This window comes from Convolutriloba macropyga, chromosome 12 (genome assembly GCF_964194025.1).
Source record: "Convolutriloba macropyga chromosome 12, txConMacr16.3, whole genome shotgun sequence".
Classification (NCBI taxonomy): domain Eukaryota; kingdom Metazoa; phylum Xenacoelomorpha; order Acoela; family Convolutidae; genus Convolutriloba; species Convolutriloba macropyga.
This window is the reverse complement of record NC_134479.1, coordinates 36,066,646-36,077,288: the sequence shown is the minus strand read 5'-3', so window position 1 is coordinate 36,077,288 and position 10,643 is coordinate 36,066,646.

The window sequence follows — 10,643 nt, the reverse complement described above, 5'->3', positions numbered from 1 at the left end:
GCTAACCAAGCACACGGAACTTTCGAACCCAAAATAATCTGGGGTTCTGCGATTTCGCTTTGTCTTTGATGTAGTAGGCGAAGTAGTTGATGATGCGATCGACGACGCCGCAACTGAAGAGGCATGTGACGTATTGAGTGCAGAAGAAGATTGTCGGGAACATTTTCCTCCTGCTTGAGGCTTTCTTGGTTTTCGTGATGACATCGCCTTGGAAATATTACTATTGGCCGATGAAACTCCTGAAGCGGCATCAGATTGTGTCCGTCTGTGGCGAATCTTTATTTCTCCGCGGTATTCTTTTTGAGATCCTTCGTATGCTATCCTACGTTCAATATATCTTCTAATATAGCTTTATTATAGGTGTGTGAAAACCAATAGTAGAGTTTCAAAAAACGGTGGGCTTAAGTAAATAAAAATGTTGATTGAAACTGTGTGGCCATATAAAAGGTGAATCGGACTGTAAAACAGACTGCAATTTTAAAATCTATATGTCGTTATAAAAAATCTACTGTAACATCAAACCAATGGCCAAGTTGAAGTTTAAATCACAAATAATTGGACGGGACCTCTGATTGATGAGATTAAGGTTTAATTTGTTAGACACTAGAACAAATCATTCCAAAAAATCTTGAAAGCTGTGATATGCTTGACTGTGAGGTTACGTAACTGAGCCACAAATCCGCTTAGAGTTTGTCGAGTGGGATTCGAGGTGCGAATCCAAGCTTTTTTAGTTCGTGGAATTACCACTTTTAATTTGTTTTAGCAATTGAGCTACGAATGCAATCGTGTTTTATCCGCTGTGGAAATCCCCCTCGAATCCAATAGGATTCTTATTATTGGAAAACAGAGTAGATTAAAAGCAACTGAATTCAATGATGAAAGTTAAGGGAATGAAATGATGATGAAAGTGGGTAGTGTGAACAACTGAAAGCTTGACTTATTAGTCGGAGGCAAACTTAAAATAGGTGAACACTGACTTTTGATTAAGCAAGGACAACTTAAACAGATTTGGTACTTAAATGAAAAAATTTGAACTTAATAAGGTACAACCGTACCACATATCCTCGGCTTCAAGTAAATTTTAGACTGCAACATTATAAAATTTAGAATATTAATAACATATGTACTTGTTATTATAAATAGTAGATAATAAGAGCAACAATAAAGCAACAGATAATTGAAGTGGAAATGGAGAGACATTTGCTAATGAATTAAAGTTAGTGCAATTCCTTCGCATTTGCGTTCACTTGGAAACATACAACATAAATTAAAGCAGAATTTAAGTGCGAATCCAATAAATTAAATATGTATTGTGAACTGCTACAGAACCAAATTTTTTTGGAGCGGCTGTAAAAGAGGGACATTTACAAAAAAATATTTAATGTCAACAGAAAATTATCGCAATTGTAGCACGAATCCAGATCAGATTTAATAAATCACAATTTAATTTAAATGAATGCAACAAATTAAAGTTTTGGTAATGAGTTTAAATTTGATTTTCGGCGTCGAAGACGCTCATGCTAACCTCTCTAGCATAATCTTCGTACTTGAAATTTTCCGGGGACCATGTCCCAACTGGCGGGCGTGCAGGCGGACTCACTATCGGTAGATCAAAGGATGTCTCCACTACTGAAAGCTGTGACGCCTCTTCTTGAATAATGGTCTCAATGACCGGGTTCGCTGTCTTTGATCGTTTGGGTGCAGGGGCGGCAGAGTCGTCGCTAACCAAGCACACGGAACTTTCGAACCCAAAATAATCTGGGGTTCTGCGATTTCGCTTTGTCTTTGATGTAGTAGGCGAAGTAGTTGATGATGCGATCGACGACGCCGCAACTGAAGAAGCATTTGACGTATTGAGTGCAGAAGAAGATTGTCGGGAACGTTTTCCTCCTGCCTGAGGCTTTCTTGGTTTCCGTGATGACATCGCCTTGGAAATATTACTATTGGCCGATGAAACTCCTGAAGCGGCATCAGATTGTGTCGGTCTGTGGCGAATCTTTATTTCTCCGCGGCATTTTTTTTGAGATCCTTCGTATGCTGAGAAATTTTTTTCTCATAAGGAAGTGGGCGTCGTTGCGCATACTGCTAGAGATCCGTTTGACGTTCAGCGCTATTGCGAACTCGTACTTCGGGGACTCCAGGTTCTTTAATGACGGTTGTGGTATGCGATGTTCGTACTACTCTACTGCCCGGAGCCAATGTTTCCCACGAGCCATGGAGATCCCTCTTTGATCTTTTTGTCACTTTTCGCGCCAATTTCAGGTCTAAAGATTTTTCGGACCGCGGTATCGGGTTATTAAGTTTTGGATGCATAATAAACCGAGAAACTGATTTATTATGTTCCCCATTGCACCGGCGTCCCGCATCCACCTGCGCCTTTTGCATAGCCTCCTCTATGAGGATATCGCTACGGTCACCGCTCACAAATCCGTTGTCGTCGAGATAATCTTCCACAGGAACTGTATCGGCATTTAAATAGTGGTGAAGAATGCTTTCATATGATAAATTAGATGACTTTGGTATTGTACTGATATTGCTTAATGGTGTTTTCGGCTTTCTGCCGATGTGTGCTTGGAAACGTGTTGCATTATTGGTCTTTTGTCTGCATATACGCAATTGATATACTATTGACTTTATTGCTTCTTTAATTGTGAATGTGTTGTTTCTACTATCTAATTTCATGCAGCTTAAGCGTCTTTTAATAGTTTGCATCAAACGCTCCACTAATCCATTAGCTCTATGGTCATTAGCAGGGGCAGTGAATATGTTAATGTTGTGTTGCTTGCAAAAATTCTTTACATTATAACCTATTAAACAACGTGCTTGATCTAATCTAATGTTACGGGGAACACCGTGTATGTGAATGTATTCATCCAAAAATTTAATTACATTTGGTTTGTTTGCTTTTTCAAATACTCCTACGGTCGGATATTTTGAAAAACGGTCAATACATGCAAGAAAATGAGTAACTTGACCTTTTTCATTCGTGATGGCCCCACCGAAATCAATTTGTATTTCTTCATTAGGTTCTGAACAATTAAACAAAGGTTTCCATTTTGACACCGGAGCAACTGGTTAAGGATTCTTACTAACATCAATACAATGCTTGCACTGAGCAGCCTTGTTCAAGATTTCGCGATGCATGTACGGCCAGAACGCGTACTGTCCTAGGGTTATCATACCCCAACTGGTGGGATGCGTAAGGTGGAGGCTTTCCATGACTGCATCTTTTTTCGAGTGTGGGTTTGCCACACGTTCATCAATGCAAACGCAACCCGATCGCACGTGTAGATCTGTCCAGTATGAAAACATGTAGCGATTCACTTCCTTACACCATTGGGGGTCATTTTGTAGGATGCAATCGCGCACCTCTTTGAGAACCGCGTCCTTGCTAGTCAAAACGGCCAAGAATCTTTTGGTGAATAACTGGGTTAAATTATTCTCAAATACCTCCTCCTTCGATAAGTCTAAGTTGGGTGAGTTCTGGCCCTCATTTAATGATTGGGTTGGCGGGAAATATAATCTACCAGCCCCATTTTTGCACCCGGTATATGTTCAATGTTGAAATCAAAAGGTAAAAGACGATCTACCCAGCGGGTGAGGCGACTATTATAAGATTTGTTGGACCGATGTTCTTTCATAATTGAAAGTAGTGCTCGGTGATCCGTGATGATTGTGAATGATTTGCCAAATAAATAATATGTCAAGTATTCCACAGACCATGCAACCCCTAATAATTCTAGTTCATTAACACTATAGCCTTCCTCATTTGGGTTGAGGAATCGAGACGCGAATGCAACTGTATTCCAACCCATCGGCAAGCGTTGTTCTAATGCTGCTCCTAATCCCGCTCTAGATGCGTCGCATTTGATTCGCGTTTCCAAGTGCGGATTATAATGTGTATTTTCTGTCGCATTTGCGATTTTATTTTTAATTGCATGGAAATGAGTTTCATGTTCGTCATTCCAGACAAATTGTGTATTCTTTTTAAGTAATGGCAGAAGTGGATGAGATAATTGTGATAAATTAGGAATGAATTTTCCTAAATAGTGGACAGAGCCTAGGAATGATCGTAATTGTTTTAGATTTTTAGGTGCTGATAGAAATGAGATTGCTGCTGTTTTTGATTCAAGTGGTGAGATTCCTGACTGAGTAAAATTGTGTCCTAACCGTTCAATTTCGGCTTTTGCGAGGTGACATTTAGATAAATATATTCTTAAATTATCCTCATCCAATTTTTTGTTAAACATTTGTAGACTAACTTTAGATGTTCTTCTTTAGAACCGCGACTAACTATTATAATGTCATCCAAGAAACAATGAGTATTTTGATGTCGCCGGCATATCAGTTAAACCGTAGAAACCGGTAATAAAACGATATGTACTAGTTCCCTCACCGCTAATAATATTGAAGTTACAATGCCGGGCCGTTTCCGGGTCTAAATTAAGTTGACTGTATGCGTACTTCAAATCCAAGGTAGAGAAATATGCTGTTTCCTGTGATGCATTTGTGTTTAAATTTTGTTGAATCGTGTCAATTAAATTATCTATAGTCGGCATTTGGTATTTATTTTTAAGGATAGATTTATTTAAAAATTTTGAGTCTAAAGCCAGTGTAACTGTTTTATCTCTTTTTACTGTGATAACTATAGGTGAAATGAAGTTTCCATCTGAGCAAATGTTTTAATTTTATGATGAGTTCTGCATTAACTAGTGGTTGTAAGTTAATTGGGACTCGACAACCTTTTTGATGTATAGGTGTAAATTGTTTGTGGAGTGTGGATTTGACTGAGTGTTTGAAAGATTTACCGATTCTTGTGATGAGACCTGGAAAATCAAATGCAATCTGTTTCTTGATTAAACATTGGTTTTGATCAGTATTTGCAACTTGTTTCAACTGTGTAAGAGAAGAGCCTAGCTTTCAGAAGAGATCTCGTCCAATGATAGGTCTATGACCATCTTCCACCACTGTTACATCAACACCCGAAGCTATGCAAACATTGGATTGATGTATTGATCACTCCAACGATCTTGATTATATCATTAGAGCAAATTTTTAGGTTATGCAGCTCTGGTGACTGTACCCAAAAGGTTCCTTTGCACTCTGACGCCACAGTTTTTGCGAGACTTTTATCAATAATCGTGCACACGCACCTGTATCCTCCAATGCTTTTGTCTTTGTATTCCCGACACAAATATCTAGGTTCACCGGTCCCACTTCTTGAGTGTCGCTTTTAATTGAAATCATCGCAACACAATTATCATCATAGTCGTCATAATCCGAGTCGTAGTTCGCGTCGTAAATACCTTGCTTTTGGGAATAGTCTATCTATATTGTTAACTTGTTCGGCTGCTGTTGCTGAAGTACCCACTGTGGCCGCCTCAGAAGCAGAATCATCTACATTATTAACTCGGGGTTTCGGTTTGTATGAATGTTTTGGTTTTCGACAGGCTTTGGCGAAGTGGTTAGCAATACGAAATTCTTACAATTCTTTCCACGGGCAGGACAATTTTGTCTATGTGAGGCTGACCATCCATAGCCACAGTTTGGGCAAACTGTAGGTTTAACAAATTGGCTAATTAATGGACGTGATCTATTCCAAGATCCTTGTACATTGTTCACTGACGCGCTTGTAATTTCATTTGTGGTAGTCTGAGCTGAGGTCCCAGATATTTTCAGCTGATTTTGTATTCCCATCTCAATGTTCATGGTAAATTCAAGCGCTTTTTTCGCTGCTCTTGTCTCCAATAGCAATTCCCTTTGGATTTCGCCGTCTTGCATGTTTGCTATGAAGACGTCGCGAATGACTGACTCCTCGTGGCTTCCTAAATCGCAATTCAATGATAATTCACGAAGGCAACCGTAGAACTTTTCCACAGGTTCTCTCTTCAGTTGCTTCCTGGTGAGAAACGTATACCGATCAAAAGTGATGTTTCGTTGTTTCGTAAACACTCTAACGAGACTTTCCCAAAGATCCTTTGTTGTTATTCGATCAATCTGGATATTCGGTTCCTGGAAACCAAATATTCGTCTACCCTCCATCGGCTCAGATACGTCAGGGCGACCGCTTTGTTATCACTATAATTCCAGGGTTTTTCACCACACAATATACCTACGAGTTCTATTTTCTGACAACGATTTAGCCAACGAGTTCTTCAGTTGCTCGTTTCGGATTCTTCTATCTCTTTCGCTCTGGGATGTGCTGTTTTCAACATTATCCTCATATATAGGTTCAGGAGGTAGGATGACCTTGTCTGGGGATCTTCGAGTAGAATGTCGATCAAAATACCCTCTTTAGCCATGATAGCCAACTTCAACATGATCTGACAGCGGTCCCATCGCAAAGGTGGCTCTAGTGTCGGTTTCTCCCAAAAGGGTTCAATTCCCAGGAGTGCACGTTCTTTGGTTGCTGACTGCGCCATGTGATATCCTTGACTGTGAGGATACGTAACTGAGCCACAAATCCGCTTAGAGTTTGTAGAGTGGGATTCGAGGTGCGAATCCAAGCTTTTACTAATTCGTGGGATTACCACCTTTAATTTTTTTTAGCAATTGAGCTACGAAAGCAAATGTGTTTTATCAGCTGTGGAAATCCTCCTCGAATTCAATAGGATTCTTCTTATTGGAAAACAGAGTAGATTAAAAGCAACTGAATTAAATGATGAAAGTTAAGGGAATGACAGGATAATGAGATAGGGTTGTGTGAACTAGTGTGAAATAATTTGAACTTAATAAGGTACAACCGTACCACAAAAGCAAAAATTAAAAATTCTCAATTAATTAGCTATCAAATGGCCGCGTTGAACTAGTTCCCCAATTTCCCTATATTCAGAACCATAAGTTTTTAACAAAATTAATACGTAAAAAAATTTTAAAAATTAAAAAAAACAAAAGCTACAGGCAAAAACCAAAAGATAAGAGAAATTCGATAGTTTTGTGTCAAGGTCATTAATGAAAAGGTGTTCAGATGACGTTACTTTGAAAAGATCAACAAATATGAACTGATATACAAAAACTATTAAAAAGCAAAGCACTTTTTTGTATCAGCTCCTATGGAACCGAGGGTTTTCAACGAAAAGTATTGAACATAAGCGTTGACCTATATCTCAATTGAAAGCCAATGTGAGCAGTTATTAATAACAATATGCCGTACAACAACAAAAAGAAAAGCTGATACCTGAAAAAAAATCGAAATACCAGAAGAAAAGAGCCAGAAAACCTGCCAAAACCATCAAAGCAATTTGATAATCATTTTCTTATGTTAAACCTAAAGTCCATTCAACACCAATAAGATCTTCCAAAATTATTATGAGATAAAAAAATGAGAAAAACCCATAATTTTAAACAAATATACATAAATTGAAAAACTCCTTAAAACATTTTCATTAATGTCATAAGATTATTAATTGGCAAAACGGCTAACCACATTCAACTCTGACCAAATATTAAGCTCAATGGGCGTGTCAATTGCGGGGAAAATTTACCAGTTGAACAAAAAGAATTTTAAAATCGGTTGACGTTCAATATATCTTCGAAACAACGTTTTCAATGTTTCTTCGACCATTTAGTATGCATTAAGATCATTTGGTAGGATCACCTAATCATCTTTAAGAAACCAATTGAGTTCTTAATGATCAAGGCTTAAACATAGGGGTAGAAAATGCAACAAAAGCAAGCAAGACGCAAAAGTGTATTAAAAACTACAGCAAAAAATATCGAAGCCATAACAACCTTGAGATATGATTCTCTGAGAACAAGATAAATGGTCGTAGGGTCCCATTTGGTCGTCAACGGATTTTTTAACAATTTGGGAAAACAATTAACAAAAAGTGCTCCCGAACAGATGTCGAAACTTTCTCATTGCAAACTTCACATTGAGATTGAAATTAGCTCGTCCTTGAGAAAAACAAATCTTGTTCCTTTTTTCATTGTACAAGACTATTACGAAGCTTTCAAAAATTAAATCCAAATAACAAAAGTTCAAGACAGATTTTAGACGTCAGTAACTCCTCAAAAAATAAATTGAAAATAAAATAATTTGCAATTTCTACGCTTGAAGTGCTCTCTAATGACAATACTAATGATTCTCTGCAAAGACTATATCGATTAGCTAAATTAACAGAACAGAAAACCCATATAAGTGAAGAGTTCCTTACTTAACTAATTGGGGTCAGAACAAAATTTTTATTGTCAAGCTTCCTTTGCAATGTCTGTGTATCAAACCAGTTCACGGCGGATACTAATTTCCTTTTCAGCTTGATTTCAAAAGTTAAAAGTGACAAAGCACATTAGTTAACTTTGAAGGAATTTCAAACGTTCAGATCAATTGGTGGCGGGTAATTTAAACGATTTATATATGCTAATTTACTAGATATTTGAAATCCAAAATCAATTCATACCAAATAGAACTTTCAAACTGCTTCGTAATTCTGCGTGCCCCTCTCTACTTGCTAATAGATTATGGGCCCAGAAACCTGACACGAAAAACACCAGACAATTGAAGGGTAGCCTGTGTCACAAAGAAGCTAACAGAGTCCGACACAAAGTGGGAGAGGGACTGCCCTTCTGGAAAGAGTGTGTAATTCAGAGATAAAACAAAGAGGGAGAGAGTGTGTGTGTGTGTGAGAGAGAGAGAAAGATAGAGATGGAGGGGGAAAGAGACAGAGACTCAGAGAGCGAGAAACCTTCAGATAAAAACTGAAATCGCTGATAAAAGAAGATTCGAGCGTGCGTCGAAGCTTGTTTACGGTTGAGTGAAAACCACTCGTAACTTTAAACAAATGTTGAAAAAAATAAATAAAAAAGTTGATTAAAATATTCTGGTCCTAAAAAGGGTAAATCGGCCTGAAAAACAGTCTGAATTTGTTAATAAAAGTCAATTTTGGTCAGAAGAAAGCAACGTTGTGTATAGAAATCGAAACGTCTTCAAACTTTCAATATGATTGGTCCTAGTAAGAGCATTGTAAAACGTTATGCATAGAAGGCTTACTTGAAAAAATAATTGCGAAGTTTGGCCCATGTGTAAGAGAATTTTGCAAGCTGGTGTTTCAGAAATTAACGGCAGTGGCGGAATCAAAGGTCAATGTTCATTCCAACTTCGTCAGAAACAATAAACTTTCTAACGAAAAGTTTCAGTTATATAACTAAATAGACATTTCTTCTCACTAAGTTGCTCGTTCTACCAAAGTGCTGCTTTAAAGTAAAAGCATTTGTCTAACGGCAAATACCTGCAGGTTCTGTTTTTCGAAGAAATCTTAACTACGAGCAGAAAGTGGCCCATAGTTATGCGTTTGTAATAAAAAAAATTTACAATTTGCAGTTTGTGTTTTCAACATCTATGTTAACTTTTAATGTTAATTTTAAGGATTTTTGATTGGAAAAATTTTATTTAAAAATTTAAACTTCGTCTCACTTTTGTTGAACGTCTAATTTAGTAAAGACCTGCATGGTGGTGAATAGTTTTCTGTCTCACAATTCTTTTGTAAGCTTTTCAACATTTAATTTGAGTTAAAATTTAGATCTTATAAAAAGAAACAATTTAAAGTTATTCTTTATCTTTAATGATCTGAATTTTGTGTTTGAGTTCATTAACAATAGGAAATCATAGATTTAAATCTGAACAATAAAATGAGGAGTTTAGACTTAAGTTATGGTGTGACCCTCGCAAGAAGGGAATGTTGAGGACTACAGACACGAGAAGGAGACTTTCGATGGAAAACAGATGTCTATTTGATTTGAACCTGTCCAGTGCCTCGACAAGAAGTCAGGTTTAATTTTGCGACCTTATAGTCCAAAAGGGGCATGCAGTCTGAAACGTGTTGTGTAAAAGCATAAAAGTTTGAAACACGGCGTTTAGCAAGCGTGAGCTCTTCTTTAACAAAATTAAGATTATATAGTAACGGAAATGTGTTGGAAAATAATACTAGAGCCGAGTGCAAGCAGTTAACTATTTCGAAAGTTGCTGAGTCCGAACCCGAGACAATGTTTTACTCTATAAAGAACTTCCTTTTGAATTTGAAATTTTTTACATTGTGGAAAAACGGTGTTGATAAAACATTAAATTAAAATTAACGCGGTATCCTTTTTTAAATTGAGAAGTGAAACAAAAGCAGCATAGACAAATTACAATTCGTTTTCTGTAGCATAGAATCGATTGAACTTCTCTTAACAGTCACAAAGAAAAAAGAATTTTGCCAAATTTTGTCCTGCGCCACAAGTGTAACCTAACCTCAAATAATCCTAACTCAAAACTAACATATTTTAGGTGCAAAAATATTCGGACACATTGCCAAAAGCTGTTTTGAAGAACAGAAAGAAACCATTTTTTGCTTCATTTCGAGATAGAATTGTGCTGAGCCTCAAAATTTTACTTTTGACTCTGGCCCAACAAAATACAAAGTTAAAGATGAAGTTGGTTTTGCAATTCTTAGTTAAGGTATTTTTACCTAAAGTCACAACGCCATTAGAACGTACTCTCCTGTCTTAGGAAAAGAAGAAATTCAGTTCTTTGCTAGACAAAACAAAGAAGAATAGCAAAAAATTGTTCTAAAAGGCGCATTATTTGCTTCTGATAACTAACAGAGCTCTATTTCTGTTTTAAAACTTAGAAAGACTGGTGTTGATGTTTTTTGCGGTGAAAAGGT